This window comes from Schistocerca cancellata, chromosome 7 (assembly GCF_023864275.1).
Source record: "Schistocerca cancellata isolate TAMUIC-IGC-003103 chromosome 7, iqSchCanc2.1, whole genome shotgun sequence".
Taxonomy (NCBI): Eukaryota; Metazoa; Arthropoda; class Insecta; order Orthoptera; family Acrididae; genus Schistocerca; species Schistocerca cancellata.
The window spans coordinates 79,045,587-79,065,857 of record NC_064632.1 but is presented as its reverse complement, the minus strand read 5'-3'; the positions used below and the strand labels follow the sequence as shown (position 1 = coordinate 79,065,857).

General features: G+C 44.7%; 1 protein-coding gene and 2 non-coding genes across 3 annotated transcripts in view; all 3 read left to right on the top strand.

Annotated features, from left to right (window-relative positions):
• LOC126092519 (uncharacterized) overlaps positions 1–20,271 on the top strand; it is a 224,392-nt gene that overhangs the window by 118,374 nt on the left and 85,747 nt on the right. The window lies entirely within an intron of this gene.
• On the top strand, positions 7,571–7,645 carry Trnat-ugu (transfer RNA threonine (anticodon UGU)). The gene has a single exon. It is a non-coding gene; the product is annotated as a tRNA-Thr (tRNA).
• Trnat-ugu (transfer RNA threonine (anticodon UGU)) lies at positions 8,237–8,311 on the top strand. Its single transcript has one exon. It is a non-coding gene; the product is annotated as a tRNA-Thr (tRNA).

Sequence of the window (20,271 nt, the reverse complement as noted above, 5' to 3'; positions counted from 1 at the left end):
CTGTCAAATGGTGTTATTATTAACGTCCGTGTTCATCAGGTACATTTTAGTGATGTGAGATAAAGTATGTGTTGTGGCTAACCTGTGATGGTTCAATACATATCGCTGGTGTGATTGTCGATTGTTTCATGTTTATTTACTCTGTCGTTATCTCGAAAATATTCGTAATTAATTCTGTTTCTTGAGTCTCTGTTTTGTTGAAGTATAATAATGAGTAAAAGTAAAGTTGCTGTTGCGACTTTCAATGATGGCAACATTGTAAGGTGCAAGGTACTTAGATATATGGGAATGAAGATAGGTTCTAACATGGTCCGAGCGATGCTTGCTTTAGACAAGGAACGCCTTCGGGCTGCAGACAGGGCTGTAAAGAGTCTAGAAATACAAGCAAGAGTAAACAGGAGGAGGAACAAGAGGAAGCTGGAGGAGAAGTTTGCAGAGGATGAAGATAATCCATCCTATGGACCTGGAATGCACTAAAAAGTTAATCCAATCTTTGTCGCTCGATTCCCAAAACTTTTATTTTCTCATACTAATTACATGTTTTCTAAGGATCTTCCAAACATATTTGTTTCAAACTTTCAGTAAATGTTACACAGTACCTTCTGCATAATTTAACACAGCCTTTTTCCAAAAAACTGTATATTTTTGAATATATAAATAAAAAATTGCAAAAAATGTTGTGAATTTTCATTACAATTGAAAAAAAATCATCTTTAATAACTGAACTAAAATTTTGTAAAATCCCTGTGTTAAGTTGTAGCCCATATTCCAATAAATAATCTGTAAAAAGTTCAACTTCCTACCTCAAATACTTTGTGAGGAAAGGTGTAATTTATAAGCGTTATTTTAACATTGCAAGTATAGGGCGTTCCGGAGCCCCTTAAGTAATTTAAATTCCCTCCAGTCGCAAAGTAATTTCCACCGCAGGTACAGCATCTATCACTACTCGTCCACGTGACTTTGAGCGGTGTATCAATGGTAGGGCTACACTTACCAGCCAGAAATAATGACCGCCGACCTGCTACCGATATAAACCAGGCGATAGTAGCGTCACCTGGAGGGGAATGACTGCTAGTCAGGCTCACGCATGGTGCATGTAGTACCTGTGAGCGTGCTGTCCATGTGTAGCATGGAGAAGTCGCCCGATCATTCTGAGTTTGACCGAGGCCAGATTGTGATGGCTCAAGGACACGGCACGAGCATTTCGAAATTGGACTACCTGTCACGTGTTTCAGGAGTGCTATGGTGAGTGTCTTCAACATATGGTGAAACCAAGGTGAAACCACGTTCAGAAACCGTGAGGTTGGGCGGTCACCCCTCATTACAGATGTCAGACGTCGTAGGCTGGGCAGACTGGAAAAACATAACATATAGAGAACTGTGGCAAAACTAACATCAGACTTTAACACTGGGCAGATTATAAGTGTTCTGAATAAACAGTGCACCAAACAATCTTGATGACGGACCTCCACATCCGACGACCCATGCATGTGCGAATGTTAACACCATGACATCAGGAGATACGAATGAAATGGGCACGTAAGGGGCAGCACTTCACATTGGCGCAGTAGCAAATTGTAGCAAGTACAATGCTTGCTGTGGCATAGTAGCGAGAAGGAATCGACTCTGCCTTACTTCTATGGTTTCTGTGTTGTTAACCTGGTGTCATGCTGCTTCGGTTGTCCCTCTTCGTACAGTATAGCGCTCAGGTGCCAGGTTCAATGTAGGTTTGTGATCCTGCTGAAGTGGGGTGTGTCGGGATGCCAGTTGTTAAATATTAACAACGTTTTGTACTATAGTCGTTTTAGTGAAGAATACTTTGAAACACACGTCACAGAATTTCCAATATGGCGGATCTTGGATACGCCGTTATATTCAACCCGTTACAACACATTAACACAATTCTCACTTTCCATACTCGTGATAGATACTGCCCACATCACGTGGCGTTCATTGATAACTAAATCCTTCCCTTTAACTTTATCTTTTGTTTAATAGCTGGATTATTTAGTCGTGACGGTTCTTTTGGAGCTGCCCACGGTTATTCGACCGTGCGTTTTGAGTGGCGCCTCGCTACTAACTTTTCCTGTCTTCCTGACGCACTAGAGAGACCCCACCTTTCTCCCTCAGCCAATAGGGACGCTTCACTCGTCTCCTAACGCATATATCTATCAAAACCTTTAGCCAATGGGCTTCTAGATCGCTGTTGCCAGGCGGATCTTATGTCACGTTTGCGGACATTGTGACGAAAGTTTGTCTCGGAACACTGTCTCAGACTGTAAGATCCAACTCCCTAATAGTCGGATCTTGTCCCTACTAAGGTTGCACAACATTGCCTCCTATGATATTATCGTTAATGCTCCGTGCTGACCCATAATTGTCAGATGTACATGTATCCTGACTGCTACTGAGCATTCCCGATCGCATCAATGTGCGTAATACTTAGCATAAACACGTGAAGGGAATGCACGGATGCATTACACAAGGCCTGATCAATCCTGATACCTTCTTCATCATGCCGATGGGAGGGCGCGAATCAGTCGTCTTCCAGGGGAACAGCTCCTTGACACCTGTGCTGTGGGATGGAGACAAGTTAGCGGCGGCTCCATTATGCTCTGGGGAACATTCACGTGGGTATCCATGGGTCGAGATGAGCTCGTGCAAGGCACCATAACGGTGAAGAAACATCCTACTCTGGCGACAGACCACGTACACCCCTTCGTGACGATCATGTTTCCTGACGGCAGTGGCACTGTTGAGCAAGATAATGCACCATGTCATAAGGCCAGGAGTGTGATGGAGTGGTTCGGCGAACACAGTGGCTAGCTCCATTTGGTGTGCTGACATCCCAACTCACCAGATTTGAACTCGATCGGACACATCTGGGATGTGATTGAACGTGACGTCAAGGCTCATCGCTCCTGACCCAGGAATTAACGGGAATCAGGTGATCTGCGTGCAGATGTGGTGCCAACCCCCTCCAGTGACGTACCAATGCCTCAATGCTTCCATGTCACGACGCGTTGCCACTGTTACCTGTGCCAAAGTCGGACATACCGGCTATTACGTAGGTGTTCCTTATGTTCTGGCCGATCAGTCTAGATGCCCTGACCAGGGGACAACAAAGGGTATTATATATAACTTAATAGTCTTGGTGAGAATAAAACATGGTTACAACTTGCTGATTGCTACTTCCAGTTGACTAATCGTCCACTTGACTGTGTATGGGGTGTCAATGGTAAATCTATATGCACTGTATGGGGGAGACCAGGACCAGCAAGACTACACTGTCAGTATTTTAATACCATTGATCACAGTAGAATTAATTACCTGTAGACTATCGGTTTTAGTCGATTAGCAACCTCCCTTGGATCAAGCTTCTTAAAGAATAGTGCCTGGTTAGAATGCTACTAATTGTAGTTCATGATACTGTGGGCAATATTGCACTTCAGTATAGATTCTTTAGTAAGAATGACCTAAGAACGGAAATCAACAACTTGTAGCTGTATTTTACTGTGATTAAGACTAAAAAATATTTTTAACATATATATCTCCTTCATCCGATGATATCAGTTCTTACAAAGAATTGAGGTTCTTACACCATTCCCCCTACCAACAGGTTATAGGTGTTGTCTGCTGCTGGAAATGAAATTCGGCCTCAGCCATTGAAACTCACTTCACTGGTTGGGAAACGTACTGTGACCCATCTCAAGGTGAGGAAAACGCTAGTCTATTATTCATCAGTGGATCAAATGGCACCCCTTAGGGAAACGACAGTAAGGGAGGGGAAATAACGCCGTGTGCTCTCATTGTGTGTGCTCGTAGGTATCATTCTGCATGTTGAAGATGCCTTTCGGCACAGGTGAAATCAGGTACAGATTGCTGCGCGAGGTGAAATACACCGTGCCTATCGTCTGGGCGCCGAAGACTGGCAGAGCATCTTGAGACTATGATATTTGTTCACGGTACATCATGGAAGCTCACAGTCTTTAGCATTGTCCCCAGACCTGATCGTGGACCCTTGGTTCAACCAGAGACTTTGAAAGTTATGCGACAAGCTGTGCGGCAATTTCTCAGAATCATAACAATGTTTGAGAACCGTAGAGTCCCCCTAAAATGTTCAGTTGTGCATTACAGATCTGAATCGGATAGCCAGTCGGCTAATTTTGTGTTCCTTTTCTTAGATTAGGGACTCTCCATGAAGTCCAGGTGTCGACAGATTTAAGAGGCTCAGGAGTCTCAGCTTAAAATCCAAAGCAATTTCCCCATAGGTGAAAGTATTAAAATCGTAGTGTACGCCTATCAAAACGAAGTGCTATAGTTTGGAGTGCAGTGGAGCTCACAAAATACTAGGTACATACGGCTGGTTGAAACACAAAATTTACAGCACATTTATTTTTCTTTAAATCAAATTATTTTTCGAAATGATAAGTTAATGAGAAATGGGTATAGTATATTCATCATAGTGGACAAAAACCCCAAAACCACCGACACGGAAAGTGAATCTTCATGTGAGACAGTTTGAGCAAGACACAGTTTTAGTGGTGGGAATGAAATTATACGAACGTATGATTGGATCCTTCTGTCGACAGCCTCACACACCTCTAGACGTACCAGGAAACCATTTGGGGAATTCTCACTTGGCTAATACGAAAGTTCCCCAATCCCGCGGTAATCATCAGGAGAGACTGTAATCCTCAAAGGAGACTTTAATCATCCAACTGTCAATTGGGGTAATTACAGTGCAGTTACTGGTGGGCGTGACAAACATTCTATGAAACATTACTAAATACTTTCATTGAAAATTACCTAGAACAGGTAGTCGAACCATCACTTAAGATGGAAACGTGTTGGATTTAATGGCAACAAATATGTTTTATCTCTTTAAGGATATTCCCACTGAAACTGATATCTCTGACCATGAGACTGTAGTAGCAACAATAGCACAAAACGTAACTAAAGCACGTAGAAAGTTTTATACGTTGAGGTACCTGTATAAAGAGGCAGTAGTGTTATATTATAGTGCGGAACCTGGAACATAAAACTGTGGACAGCAGCACGTAGAAAATCTATGGCTCACGTCTAAAAGATTAGTTGACCTTCCACTGGATCGTTACGTACTAAGTATAACAAGGAACTTCCATAGCATACAGTAGCCGTAATGAAACTTCTAGAGAAACAAACAGTAAGATGTGAACTTACATGAAATGCGCTTCGCTATCAAGTGCTGATCCCTGATCCCTAAAAAAAAAAAAAAAAAAAAAAAAAAAAAAAAATTGTGTTCAGAGGTTTGAAGCAAGCATAGGTCACACCCGTCTTCAAGAAGGACAACTGAAATGATCCACAAAATACTGTTCAGTATCCTTGGTATCCATTAGTTGCAGAATCTTAAAAACCTTTGACCTCATGATCTTCATTACGGTAACCTCCTCCATGCCAGTCAACATAGATTATGAAAACATCGATGATGTAGAATGTAATTCGCCCTTTTCTTACATGACGTCCTGAATGTCATAGACCAAGGCAGTCAGGTAGATACAGTATTTCTTAGTTTCCGAAAATCGTTTATCTCTGTACCATAAATAAGTTCGGTATCTAAAATACGGTAGTACGGGGAATCAAGTTAAATTTTCGAGTGGATCAAGGATTTCATGTTAGGGAGGACGCAGCATGTTATCTTGAATGTATAGTCACCGACAGATGTAGAAGTAACTTAGCGTGTAGCGCAGAGAAGTGTGTTAGGATCCTTTTCGTTGAAGTTGTATATCAACGACCTTATAGACAATATTAATGCTCACGCCAGATTTCTTACAGATTGTGCAATTATTTATAGTGAAATGCTATCTGAGGAAAGGTGCACAAATATGCAGTCAGATCTTAATAAAATTTCAAAGTGGTGCGAAGATTGTCAACCACCCTTAAATATTCAGAAATGTAAAACTTTGCACTCAACAAGACGAAAAGCCGTAGTAAAACGGCTCTGAGCACTATGGGACTTAACATCTGTGGTCATCAGTCCCCTAGAACGTAGAACTACTTAAACCTAACTAACCTATGGACAGCACACAACACCCAGCCATCACGAGGCAGAGAAAATCCCTGACCCCGACGGGAATCGAACCCAGGAACCCAGGCGTGGGAAGCGAGAACGCTACCGCACGACCACGAGATGCGGGCAAAGCCGTAGTATCTCATATCTACAACGTCAGTGAGTCACTGTTAGAATCGGTTAGGTCATAGAAATACATTCATGTAACAGTTTGTACGTATACGAAATGGAAGAATCACATAGTCTCTGCAATAGATGAAGCACGTGGTACACATCGGTTCATTGGTATAAGTGAGGGAGGAAATATTAGGTTCATCGTGAAATCGACATCGGAGCTATTACAGACGGAGCACAGGTTTGGGACGTGTTAAGAGGGAGAAGGAAACCGGCCGTGCCAATCCAAAGGAAGCATCTCGGCATCTGCCAATTCATGGTTGTTGCTGGTCGACGCGGTTGACGCGAAACACGTAATTCGGCACTTGTCACTTTGTGTTTCATATCACTCGTGAATCGGTATTAGTGAGGGTCAACCCCACGACGATCAGGGAGACGTGCTCACTCGTCATACTCCGGTGAATTTTACCGTTCTCAACTCACTCGACCACCATTCTTGCCCGTCTCTCCCGGACGTCTCACTCGACACTCTCCAGTACTACTGCCAACTCGACATTCGTTTCACTGCCTACTGCAGCGCTCGACAATCGACTCCTGTGCACTATCGACCTGAGTGTCGGATACTAGCATCTATGTTGGTGGGGTCACGGATTCCTTACAAGACGATGGTCACGTTAACCCATTCAGGGGCGAAATAAAAAAAATATTTTTTAATTTTTTAGTTTCAAATGGAACCACCGCAACATTCACGGAAATAAATGCATTATTTTGGTTATTATTACAGTACACATAGTATTAATGTAAACAGAACAGTATTATTTATGCATTTAATACATGCATAAACGTTACCTAATACAGAAGAATACAGTCACAATTTGAGAACAAAGACGTTCGCTCACAGCGTACAAAGATGGCTATTCAACTCGCCTCACTACTTGCTAATATTGACAGGTTTTGAAGCGGATCCAGTGACAGCCGCTAGAGGACAACACCAACTAAGGTGCTGAATTGTATATATGACGGTAGTATCTGTTCCCGAAAGAACAGTTACCGTGGATGACCATTCAGCTTTTCTAGAAATGAAATCATAATTAAATGGACACCCTAGCTGCAAAAAGGCGTTGATGTACTTCATTGGGGACATGTTGAAAATGTGTGCCCCGACCGGGACTCGAACCCGGGATCTCCTGCTTACATGGCCGGGAAGCCATTGACCTTCTTGTGCGAACGCACAAGCTATGCCCGAACTCGTACGGGACTTGGTAGATTAATCTGCCACGAGTAATGAGTATGATGGGCAAACATCTATCAGGCGCACTACGAATGTAGTGGTGTGGACATGTTGGGAATGTGGATCTCACGGGGAGCGTGCAAGAGATAAGTCCCTGCAGACGCATTATCCTCTGTGCCCACGGTGGCTCAGATGGACAGAGCGTCTGCCATGTAAGCAGGAGATCCCGGGTTCGAGTCCCGGTCGGGGCACACATTTTCAACATGTCCCTAATGAAATACATCAGCGCCTGTTTGCAGCTAGGGTGTCCATTTAAGTATCATTTCATTTCTAGCAAAGCTGCATGGTCATCCACGGTAACTGTTCTTTCGGGAACAGATACTACCGTCATATATAGTTAAATACGGCTTCCCAGCCATTGACCTTCTTGTGCGAACGCACACGCTATGCCCGAACTCGTACGGGACTTGGTAGCTTAATCTGCCACGAGTAATGAGTATGATGGGCAAACATCTGCCCGCATCTCGTGGTCGTGCGGTCGCGTTCTCGCTTCCCGCGCCCGGGTTCCCGGGTTCGATTCCCGGCGGGGTCAGGGATTTTCTCTGCCTCGTGATGGCTGGGTGTTGTGTGATGTCCTTAGGTTAGTTAGGTTTAAGTAGTTCTAAGTTCTAGGGGACTGATGACCATAGATGTTAAGTCCCATAGTGCTCAGAGCCATTTGAACCATTTGAAGCAAACATCTATCAGGCGCACTACGAATGTAGTGGTGTGGACATGTTGGGAATGGGGATCTCACGGGGAGCGTGCAAGGGATAAGTCCCTGCAGACGCACTATCCTCTGTGCCCACGGTGGCTCAGATGGTTAGAGCGTCTGCCATGTAAGCAGGAGATACCGGGTTCGAGTCCCGGTCGGGGCACACATTTTCAACATGTCCCCAATGAAGTACATCAACGCCTGTTTGCAGTTAGGGTGTAAATTTAATTATCATTTCAATGCTGAATTGTGTCCCCAATGTAGCCACTGCCTTTTTGCCGCAAAATGAAAAAAATTGTAGGTGGTTTCAAACGTAACCACTTCCCCTGAGAGGGTTAATATAACTGGAGCGTGCTTTACTCTCAGCCACGAGCCTTCCAGTGGTTCGGAGATTACAGAGTATAGCAGGTGACGCACATGTTGATGGAGATATAGATGTTAAACTGCTGGTCCCATTATAAAGCAGAAAAATGTAGAAAACTCCACTTTATCAGTGATGTGCGCTATCTTGTTAGAGCTGCTCTGGCGGCATGACGTGCTACTGTGGCTAGAGGGTTACCATGCGGAGCATGAGAGCAGAGAATTTCCTGCGTAAGTGTAAGTAGTGATCGTGGAATTTCGTTTTTACAAGATGACAACCGAAGCTTGATGTTTTTTGGACAGCATGGTTGTGGAGAGAAGCAACGATTAGTATGATTAATCAATAATTCAAGAACAGTCTTAAACGCATTTATTATTTTTATAATACCGCCGCCCGGTTTCAATCCGGCGTAGGGGCCACCTTCTGGGCGTTTACACTGTGAAATTATAGATATCCGTCAGAAAGGCTCTGTTATACAACAGCTAAAATTACGTAAATTTAAAATATGTTACCCACTGGTCGACTGCTGGTGGTGTCACTCCTGTCTACATAACGGCAGGAAACTATGCGAGACTAACCCTTCGTATGGGCTTAAATAGCGTACTGAGATCACGTAACTAGACGGCAACACCCCCAGCCGCGATCAACCGCATTAAATACAGTTTGTTATACGTAATTACTAGTCACCTTGGTTTAACACAAATTTAAGTGACAGTAAATAATAGAAAACGGAACCATTCCATTTAAAAAGAGTTACATTTATAGTGTTAATTTTAAAATAACAATAAATGTTCCATAGTCAACTCGTAAAATTCGTAAAAGTACACTCCTGGAAATGGAAAAAAGAACACATTGACACCGGTGTGTCAGACCCACCATACTTGCTCCGGACACTGCGAGAGGGCTGTACAAGCAACGATCACACGCACGGCACAGCGGACACACCAGGAACCGCGGTGTTGGCCGTCGAATGGCGCTAGCTGCGCAGCATTTGTGCAACGCCGCCGTCAGTGTCAGCCAGTTTGCCGTGGCATACGGAGCTCCATCGCAGTCTTTAACACTGGTAGCATGCCGCGACAGCGTGGACGTGAACCGTATGTGCAGTTGACGGACATTGAGCGAGGGCGTATAGTGGGCATGCGGGAGGCCGGGTGGACGTACCGCCGAATTGCTCAACACGTGGGGCGTGAGGTCTCCACAGTACATCGATGTTGTCGCCAGTGGTCGGCGGAAGGTGCACGTGCCCGTCGACCTGGGACCGGACCGCAGCGACGCACGGATGCACGCCAAGACCGTAGGATCCTACGCAGTGCCGTAGGGGACCGCACCGCCACTTCCCTGCAAATTAGGGACACTGTTGCTCCTGGGGTATCGGCGAGGACCATTCGCAACCGTCTCCATGAAGCTGGGCTACGGTCCCGCACACCGTTAGGCCGTCTTTCGCTCACGCCCCAACATCGTGCAGCCCGCCTCCAGTGGTGTCGCGACAGGCGTGAATGGAGGGACGAATGGAGACGTGTCGTCTTCAGCGATGAGAGTCGCTTCTGCCTTGGTGCCAATGATGGTCGTATGCGTGTTTGGCGCCGTGCAGGTGAGCGCCACAATCAGGACTGCATACGACCGAGGCACACAGGGCCAACACCCGGCATCATGGTGTGGGGAGCGATCTCCTTCACTGGCCGTACACCACTGGTGATCGTCGAGGGGCACTGAATAGTGCACGGTACATCCAAACCGTCATCGAACCCATCGTTCTACCATACCTAGGCCGGCGGGGAACTTGCTGTTCCAACAGGACAATGCACGTCCGCATGTATCCTGTGCCACCCAACGTGCTCTAGAAGCTGTAAGTCAACTACCCTGGCCAGCAAGATCTCCGGATCTGTCCCCCATTGAGCATGTTTGGGACTGGATGAAGCGTCGTCTCACGCGGTCTGCACGTCCAGCACGAACGCTGGTCCAACTGAGGCGCCAGGTGGAAATGGCATGGCAAGCCGTTCCACAGGACTACATCCAGCATCTCTACGATCGTCTCCATGGAAGAATAGCAGTCTGCATTGCTGCGAAAGGTGGATATACACTGTACTAGTGCCGACATTGTGCATGCTCTGTTGCCTGTGTCTATGTGCCTGTGGTTCTGTCAGTGTGATCATGTGATGTATCTGACCCCAGGAATGTGTCAATAAAGTTTTCCCTTCCTGGGACAATGAATTCACGGTGTTCTTATTTCAATTTCCAGGAGTGTATATTACATTATGTGTCACAATATAAAGTGAAACAATCTGTGACACACAAAATGTGGTGTCTCTTGTATTACAATGTACATTTACGTAGAAAACATATCAGTCAATTTACTAAAACGGTTAATATGGAAGGACTGCAACGCCCTCTACTCCATGGAGAAGTTTTACTACCAGACTTAAAGAACATACTATTGGAACAGCACGTAATAAATCACTCTTCGGACAGCATTTAGATATGGAAAAACATGCAGAAATCAGTATAAGGGGAAGTCTGAAGGTACTGCATGTAACCCAAAAAGGACCTATGATGGATATTCTTGAGAGCCTGGAAATTTTTATACATAATAAACGGAATCCGGCAGCGATGCTGAATGAACAAATGGAGAGTGACAATAAAAACATTTTCCCCATTTTAGGCGGTGGTGAATTCACATGTCTCCACTGCTTGCTTTGCTGCTTTGTCTGTAGGCCTTTGTGATACACCGAGCATACATTCATAGTGGTTAGGCGTCTAAAGAAGTCACCTGGATTGATATAACACACGATAAAAATATCCGCTGCTGCCTCTGTTCGGTGGGCCTTTCGAATGGTTGTAAGCAGTCGCGGAACTCAGGACTGGTTTTGGCTTTTCCTGCTAGCTTCTCTACTCTAATACATCGATGTCCGAGCTCTAGGACACACCGTGCGATTTCCAGTTTTGTACGGAGAAACGGGTCTGCCACTCTGTTATTGGTTCTTTAGGTTTGGCCGCAATGAAAACTTCAGAGGCAACTAACCACTTTGTGATATCAGGTTCCATTGTTGCCACACACTTGAGCACAAGCTCAGGATGGATTTCAAGCGCATGTCTAAGTGAGTAAACGGATATATGTGAGAATATTCATACATTACTAGTGTTTTAAATGACATATTTACTAAAATATTGTTTCCGATTTTCAGTTCTTGTAGCATCCATTGTATCTAATACATTGTGTTTCTTTCAGTTTTCTCTTGCAAAACCCAACTTGTGTGAAAGAGACATTTAATTGAATCTGAATTAATCATGAATCACGCACACCGTTAGGATTTAGTGTTGTATTTAAGGTAAACAAAGGTTTACTAACGCTGTCGTTTATTTATACCTTAGCAGTTAAGAGGAAGGTTGGGAGAGTAACATAATATTTATCTTTGAAAGGGAATGAATGTGAAGGTAAACTAAGGATATAAGTATACTCTTTGGTTTATTACGAAAGACAGTTGGAGTTATAAAGCATTAAAAAAGGAAATACGTGAATATGAACAATATAATAACGTACTTTCTGATAATAACTGTAAACTGAAACGCTGAAGTGGGAAAGTTGCTAGAAGACTTGGAGTTGCTTAATAATCTCATGTATGACTCTACTATCTGGTTTGCAGTCTGAGTTTGGAGATCACAGACATTGTTTGTCTGCACCTATAACCTAGGAATCCCAAAGGTCTGATGAAGCACTGATTAATATGGAACAGTGCAACCTACTTTGAATTTCAGTTACCACTCACTTATTTGTCCTAGTTTTGACAGAGCTGTAAGTGATACCTACCAAATCTCCAAAGTCAGTAGAGTGGAGACACCGTGGTTCCCTGATCTGACGTTCAGCTCTACGATCAGACAGCTGAGTACTCGAATATTGAATCCCAGACCACTCCACCATTTGAGAGCGCAACCACGAGTCCGTGACTTGTCCGGATCTGATATTTTCTGTCTCCAAAAAGCAGCTTCCACCTTCCTTCCGTCAAAAAAATGCGCCCACCAGAGCTCTCAAAAAATACTACAGCCCACTATTGGCGTAATTGTTTCTTCGACAAAGTATTGCATCAAGAGAAAGCGAAACATCAACAAGTCAATGAACTGAATTTCTGCCCATCTTTTCTAAAATACTTCCCACTGAGTGTTATGTCACCCTGCCATTACTTCCAATACACCAATCAGTGCTCATTCAACCAGCAGCTAGCCTCGAACTACAGGTTCTGTGAAAATATTAAAAACGATCCATGAGGCTAGTCGCCAACGTTGCTGCAACTTCTGAAAGTTACAAAGGTCAGTGCTATTGTTTAATGGTTCTTTGGAAAGCTATGAGATGCATATCTGTTCAAGTATTTGTTCTCTCAACTCGTAGGGTTTACCACCTGCTGACAGAGTTTCGTCTTCTTCAATGAACACTTTTATCTGAGCAATTCCACAGGCTGTGCCATAAATGTTGTGTTGTGGCCTTCAACGCCCCCCCCCCCCCCAACACACACATTGTGAGGAAGCTATACCTGCAGCTCTCTTCCCTACGTTTCTGCGAAGGCCAGTGTGTATGCAGCTTCCCTTTGCTCGTTTCGCCAGGCCTCACTACAGGGCACCTATCTCAAACTCACAGTACAACTCACGTACAAAACTCGCTCTAAGGAAAAAAAAACAACATAAAATCACTCTGATATACTGACACTCAATTAAGTAATTTAAATTCTCTCCAGTCGCAAAGTAATTTCCACCGCAAGTACAGCATCCATCACTACTCATCCACGTGACTTTGAGCGGTGTATCAATGACAGGGCTACACTTACCAGCCAGAAATTATGACCGCCGACCTACTACCGATATAAACCTGTCCAGGCGATAGTAGCGTCACCTGGAGGGGAATGACTGCTAGTCAGGCTCACGCATGGTGCATGTAGCATCTGTGAGCGTGCTGTCCATGTGTAGCATGGAGAAGTCGCCCGATCTCCGGATCACTCTTCGGACAGCATTTAGATATGGAAAAACATGCAGAAATCAGTATAAGGGAAAGTCTCAAGATACTGCACGTAACCCAAAAAGGACCTATGATGGATATTCTTGAAGCCTGGAAATTTTTATACATAATAAACGGAATCCTGCAGCGATGCTGAATGAACAAATAGAGAGTGACAATAAAAACATTTTCTAGCAATTCGAAAACATTATTTGTAGACAATGATGCTACATTTCTTTTTATAATTGTAATACTTTAGTTCTTTTAATGAGTATTACAAACGTGTCGTAAACTTTTATCTTATCTTTAGATTTTTAGGTTATTCTTGATTGTCGATATTTTCGCAACCTTAAATAAGTGACAACTTCTCTGTGGATGAACAGCCATGACATACCGCTACCACGGCAACGGATGCCGTGGGAAGGGAAAATATAACAGCATATGCACACACCAGCTGCTACCATGACGACGGCGTCCTCGCTACACAGACTACAGGGTGCCTGATATACGCTTTGTAATTCACGGGAACGGCGTCCTCACCACAAGGAGTAGAGGGCGTTGTAGTCCTTCCATATTAACCGTTTTAGTAAATTGACTGAAATGTTTTCTACGTAAATGTACATTGTAATACAAGACGACACCACTTCTTGTGTGTCACAGATTGTTTTACTTTATTTTATGACACATAATGTAATATATTTTCACGAATTTTATGAGTTGACTATGGAACATTTATTATTATTTTAAAATCAACACTACAATTGTTACTCTTTTTAAATTGAATGGTTCCGTTTTCTGTTATTTACTGTCAATTAAATTTGAGTTAAACCAAGGTGACTAGTAATTACACATAACAAACTATTAAATACCGTTGATCGCCGCTGGGCGTGTTGCCATGTATTCACGTGATCTCAGTACCCTATTTAAGCCCATACGAAGGGTTAGTCACGCAGGTGTGTCCCAGGGTTCCGTCCTCTCCCCTCTTCTGTACCTCTTGTATACGGCGGACATGCCGCCGCCCTCACCCCCCATCCACCTTCTCCAGTACGCCGATGACACCGCATTCATTGCCCTTGCCCCCACCCTGCAGCGCTCCCAACACCTTCTTCAATCCCATCCTGACCGGTTCACCGCTTGGTGCAACCAGTGGCGGCTTAATGTCAATCCCTTCAAAACCCAGGCGATCATCGTCGGCAAAACCACCCCTTCCTTCCGCCTCCTTGATTTCTACATCACCTTCTATGGCCGTCCTATCGCCCTCACCCCCACCCTCAAGTACCTTGGTGTCACCCTCGACCGTCGCCTCTCCTGGACCCCCCCCCACCTTCGGACGATCCAAGCCAAGGCACGCTCCCAACTCCGTCTCCTCAAGCTCCTTTCCGGCCGTACGTGCGGTCTGGACCCCTCCACCATACTCCACACCTACAAATCCCTCATCCACTCTGTCCTCTGTTACGCCCATCTGGACTGGATCTCCACCCCCCCCCCCCTACCATTTACAAATCCCTTCAGATCCTTGAACGCCATGCTCTCCGCCTTGCCTATCGCACCCGCCTCCCCTCCCCCACGCGGGTCCTGTACGACATCATTCCGTTCACCCACCTCCTCCTTTTCCTCGAACGGATACGGATCCTCTACACCTCCCGTAAACTTGATCCTCCTTACCCGCTTGTCTCACCCATCCTCTCCCACCCCTGCCCGCTGCCGCACCTGTATCTCCATGTCCCACCTGCTCTCCATCTCTCCACCCTCCTTATCCTCTCCCAAGGTGGCTTCCGCCAGCTCACCATCCCTGATGATGCCCTCCTCCCCTCCATCTACCCCTCCTACCAACTTTGTTCCTCCCCTCCCACTTCCTGTGTTTTTTCCTTTGGGCACCCTCCCTCCCTTCTCTCTCCTTTTCCCTCCATCCCCCCTTCCTCCACCCCTCTTCCCCCAGGCTTCGCCTCCACCCCCCTCCTCCCTTCCTTCCTCCCACCTATCTCCCCTGGCCTTAGCATCTCTGCTCTCCCCTCTCCCTCCCCCACCCCCTCCCTCCTCTCTTGGCAGGTGTCCGGACTCGTACACGCTTAGTGGACTCTAGCGCGCTGGAGATCTTCGCCTCATGTTTCTATGTGTGACGTCGTTCGTGCTCAAGTGTTCCAGTGTTATTCGTTTTGTGCTCCAACGTTCGCGTGTGTCAATTACCGTCTCTGTGTGTGTTCACATGTCTGCACAATTTTATCTTGGACTCTATGCCCGTGAACAGCTCCATGTATTTTAAAAGTGTCTGTCTCCAGCTATGTATCCACCCTGTTTATTCTTTGATTGTCTTCATTTGTATCTTTCGTTTTCTCCGTGGCCGAAGAGCGGCGTACCATGCCGCTGCTGGCCTACCTGTAACAGGTATAAAAATAACAATAAAGAAGAAAAAAGTTAGTCTCGCATAGTTTCCTGCCGTTATGTAGACAGGAGTGACATCACCAGCAGTCGACCAATGGGTAACATATTTTAAATTTACGTTATTTTAGCTGTTGTATAATAGAGCCTTTCTGACAGATATCTATAATTTCACAGTGTAAACGCCCAAAAGATTACCCCTACATCGGGTTGAAACCTGTTGACGGTATTATAACAATAATATATGCGGTTAAAACTGTTCTTGAATTATCGAAGCTTGATGGAACACATGTACGGTTCTGCTTGGTTGTGGTGTCCTCCTCGATGTCAGTGTACAAGCGGAGGGTGCTCTGCACAGCGCGACAAGTAATAACCCCCGTCTTGCAGCACAGGCGGCCGCCGAGTGGGGACCCACTACAAAGGCAGGCCCGACGGCCAGGCAGCGGAGCCCCTGTACATCAGACGCGGACCGCAACGCTCGTGTGGGGGCGGCGGCTGTCTGACAGCGCCTGGTCGCATGTCGCGCTCCGCCCGCTACACTAGATATAGCGCTCGCCAAGCCGCTGACACAGCGTGACACGGTACAAGCGCCGGAGCAAACGCAACACGAGCGCCCACACGCGCCAGGTAGCCAGCTGGGGTGGGGGCCAGTGGCAAGTGGCAAGTGGCGCAGTCACGCTCCCACCATTACCTCGTCCTGCAGACTGCGTGGGGACTGCTCCGTCGCTCAGTAATTTGAGTGATGAGCAGATACTCCTAGAGGCTAACAGGGAAGCCTAGAGACTTACACAAGAAAATGAGGTGGGTAAGGTGGGAGCTAAGTTTTGCTATTTTGGAACCAAAATATAATAGGTACGAAACCGGTTGAAATTTGCATCTACCGCATTGGGATAACGTGTTGAGATACACAGGGACGCGAATGTAGTGTCCAGTTACCCTTAAGGACTTTCATATAAATACGCACCCTCCGATTCAACGTTGCAATATTAAAAGTTTTGGCTGGTTTCGTTGCCTAGGACCTGGGATACGTAGTTGCCGCATTACATGCCAAATACTGCTGAGTCTACAGTATACGATAAGAATACACACATGAATCAAATGGCCAAAGGTTCTATCACTCGGTAATTGCGAATTATGAAAGTAGCAATTAAATAAAATCTGCAGGTACTGTCTTAATGACTTTAAATGATGAGTATGATAGTAGAAGTACTTTTGAGAATGCGGTATATTTCTGCAAAACACAATGATCCAGCAATTAACTAAAATATAAGTTGAATAACAGGGAAACAATAGATTCCTACTGTACGTAATTAGTTATGAACAACATAGCTCGTGAGATATTCGCTTCTAAACGCACACTACGTCTTCACTGTAGAAACCTCAATCTCACAAGTTCACAAGTGCGCACGCCGAAGTACTTCTATCACTCGCGACCACGCGCAAGCCACTGCACACACTCCCAAGCCTCTCCGCGACTCTGCGTCCGTCGCGCTGTCGCGTCCAGCACTTTGCGTGCAGTGCCGTACTGTCCTGTACTGCCCCCGTGTCGTCTCTCCGGAACTCGCTTCCATCCAGTCTCCCCATTCAAGAGCGCTGTGATTGGCTAGAGCGCTCGCACCATGTCTTCATGCCAACGTACACTCACAAACATATTTAAATACATACGAAATACTGGAGTTACATTTAAATAACCGAAATTAAATAAATATTCCTACGACTGGACAATAAACACGCTCTAACACACATTCTTAAATATATACACACTTAAATAAACATATGTCAAAAGAAAAGAAGCGAAAGGTAGGGCAGGAGCATAATGTCTCTGTGCTTTCTAAAACACAGTAAATAATTGGCTGAAATGGCTCTGAGCACTATGGACTTAACATCGATGGTCATCAGTCCCCACAGTAAATAATTGACCAGTTTCTTCATGAATAGCTTTAATCGGATATTAACAAAGACATAGATGAATCAATATATTTATATGCATGCCGCTACCGTTTTTTCGTGTAACTATGGAGTACTTATGGCGTGACGCTATCAACCAATGACCCATGTACTATTTAAGTTACGTAGCTGTAATTGGTACCAATTTAGGTTTACACTAAAAGCTTTCTAAAGATACGGCGATCGACAAAATCGGATGAAGCGTTTATATTTTGGAAATTCGTTGCTGGGTGTTACTTGTATAATTAACCGTCATATACTAAACATTAAACTAATAAAGATATTGAAAATCTGATTACACCATCAGAATCGTCGTGCAAATAATCGTAATCTATATGTTCTTTTTGAGGTATCATGATTAGTGTGGCTACTATTAATTTCTGTACGAACAGTGAAATGTCTCCATTAAGGTTTCACAAAGTCCGCCATCTTTGGCACTCCCGGCATAGACATCTCCTTCATCGACACAACGCACCGTCCTCGTCCCAGCGGAATTCCCAGCCACGCCGCTGGACCGTGTATTAGGGCTACCCCTCTCGTCCGGCTAACGTTTGCCACCACGTGTTTGCTGCCGGGCCCCGGCTTTGACGAGCGTCCTGTGCGGCCGCTCCATTTCCGAACATATAATATTTCCAGGGCGCCACAACTCGGCCGCTACCTCGCACCCTACTTTTTGAGTTCAAAGTTGTGTCCTCGGTAGACAAAGCAACGCTCACCATCTTTTTCGACGTCCGAGGTTCAATATTTATCGACTTCCTCAAGGTCGAAAAAGCCATTAACAGTGACGTGAACTGTGAGGCATTCCGTAGCCTACTCAAGTTCGTGAAGAGCAAACGACCTGGCTTGCTCACAGGAGTGATTATGCTCCCGACAAGGCGAGTCCACATGTCTCCAAGGTCACACAAAGTGTAATGATTGTAGAACAACATATCTAAAGGAAGCACTTTAACTCATACGACGAACTGAAGGACACAATGAAGGACACTGGCTCCACTTACAGCCCCAGGAATTGTGGGAACAGCCGGCCGCGGTGGTCTAGCGGTTCTAGGCGCGCAGTCCGGAACCGCGCGACTGCTACGGTCGCAGGTTCGAATCCTGCCTCGGGCATGGATGTGTGTGATGTCCTTAGGTTAGTTAGGTTTAATTAGTTCTAAGTTCTAGGGGACTGATGACCACAGATGTTAAGTCCCATAGTGCTCAGAGCCATTTGAACCATTTTTTTTTAATTGTGGGAACAGGAAATCCTTAGGCTCGTGAAACAGTGGAATAGCTGTGCTTAGGCCTCTGGTGATTGCTTTTGAATAAAGACTCCAGTTATACCCACAGCGTAGTTTCGTACCTTCTCCTTTAAACATCCCTCATACATAATGATCTTGGGGTTGAAGCTCTTTTCTCCGTGTTTGCTTTAACAATACGTATGTTTTTGGATAGGGTCCGTTTTTAGCAAAACACAATTTTATTTTTTAACCCAAACATGTTTCACTGCAGTTGCAGCATCTTCAGTGGGCTATTATCTTTCATCTGTTACAGATAAAGAGTGTTTTTTGCTGTTTGTATACATGTAGCTATTAGTTTTTAAATCGTAATTACAGATATTTGAAGAAAAACACGTAAATTATGAATTCATAATTTTTTACCACATGGTGTGGTTTTTCTGATGTGTTCTGTTTCTACAGTGACCGTTTTGTTCCACAGTTTGTCATCTGCAACCACTTATACCTTGAAGTAGATAAATTGTTTAAGCCAAAAGTTACGATTTGAAAACTTGTTATTTCTGTGCCTGAAATTATTTAATAATATGTATGTGTGTGTGTGTGTGTCTATTTACATAACCTTTCAGTTACATTTTCTTTTTACTCATCTTCATCACTGTCAAACATTATATTTTGAGTTGCCACTGTCACTGTTTCACTGTTTACCAGCTGTAAAAACAAACATGGCGGGCAGTGGAACCGTTGAAGGTGTAAAAACAAGATGGTTGAGAGTGGAACAGTTGAAGGTGTTCCTGGCGGTTGTTCTGAATCTTTCAGAGGTGTCTGTGATACTTGTGTGTGTGTGTGTGTGTGTGTGTGTGTGTGTGTGTGTGTGAAAAGGGAGAGAGAGAGAGAGAGAGAGAGAGAGAGAGTGACAGTAGGTTTTAGGAATTCTTTTTGTTTAGTGTGTGTGTGTGTGTGTGTGTGTGTGTGTATGTGAAAAGGTAGAGAAAGAGAGAGAGAGAGAGAGAGAGAGAGAGAGAGAGAGTGAGAGTGACAGTAGGTTTTAGGATTTATTTATTTCTTTTTTCATGATTTGTGTGTGTTTTTTTTTTCAAATATCAGTAATTACGATTTAAAAACTAATAACTACGTGTACACAACCAGCAAAAAACACTCTTTATCTTTAACAGATGGAAAATAAAAGCCCACTGAAGTTTCTGCAACTGCAGTGAAACATGTTTGCGTTAAAAAACAAAATT